At 35.8% G+C, this 703-nt stretch overlaps 1 protein-coding gene across 1 annotated transcript in view; it reads right to left on the bottom strand.

The window, feature by feature from the left end:
* Window positions 1-703, bottom strand: part of aox6 (aldehyde oxidase 6) — a 24450-nt gene that overhangs the window by 8930 nt on the left and 14817 nt on the right. The gene's annotated exons all lie outside the window — the stretch shown is intronic.

The raw sequence follows: 703 nt of genomic DNA, 5'->3' as shown, positions 1-703 counted from the left end.
CTATTAGTCTGGTCTAGTTCCAGGCATTGTAAATGTGCTAACGCGGCTAACGTGTAGCATGTCGAACTGCATTTTTTTTTTATTAGGTAGTGAACTCACAGTAACGTTTATTTTAGCGGTATCAGTCTGTTTTTGCTTTTTTTACTATTTCCAAATAAGTTTGAGTGTTATTGTGAACATGCTAACGTGGCTAAAGTGTGTCGGACTGTGTTTTTCTTATGTGTTATGTGTTAGGTGGGGAGTTAGCATAGTCACAGTACAAATTTTTTTTCTGGTATCAGTCTGTTTTTTTACATTCTCAACCATGTTAGTAGCACGTAAAAAAACACAGTCAGAGAGCTAAACATTAGCCATCTTAGCGTATTTATTATACCTATAACTCCAAACTTTCCTTGTAACACGTAAAAAAAACCAGACTGAAAACGCTAAAGCAAACATTACTTAGGCTATGCTAACTCCCAACCTTGTGAGTAACACGCAAAAATAAAAGCATTGTCAGACACGGCTACAGGTTAGCCATTTTAGCATATTTAAAACACCCGTAACTCTCAACCTTCTTTATAAAACGTAAGCTTGGGAGTTCCAGGCAATATAAATATGCTAACATGGCTAACATGTAGCATGTCAGACTTTTTTTTTTACATGTTTGTAACAAAATTGGGAGGTAAGGAACTCATGGCAATGTTTATTTTAGTACTGTCAG

Source organism: Oryzias melastigma, linkage group LG2, assembly GCF_002922805.2.
Source record: "Oryzias melastigma strain HK-1 linkage group LG2, ASM292280v2, whole genome shotgun sequence".
NCBI lineage: Eukaryota > Metazoa > Chordata > Actinopteri > Beloniformes > Adrianichthyidae > Oryzias > Oryzias melastigma.
This window is presented reverse-complemented; position numbering and strand designations above follow the sequence as displayed.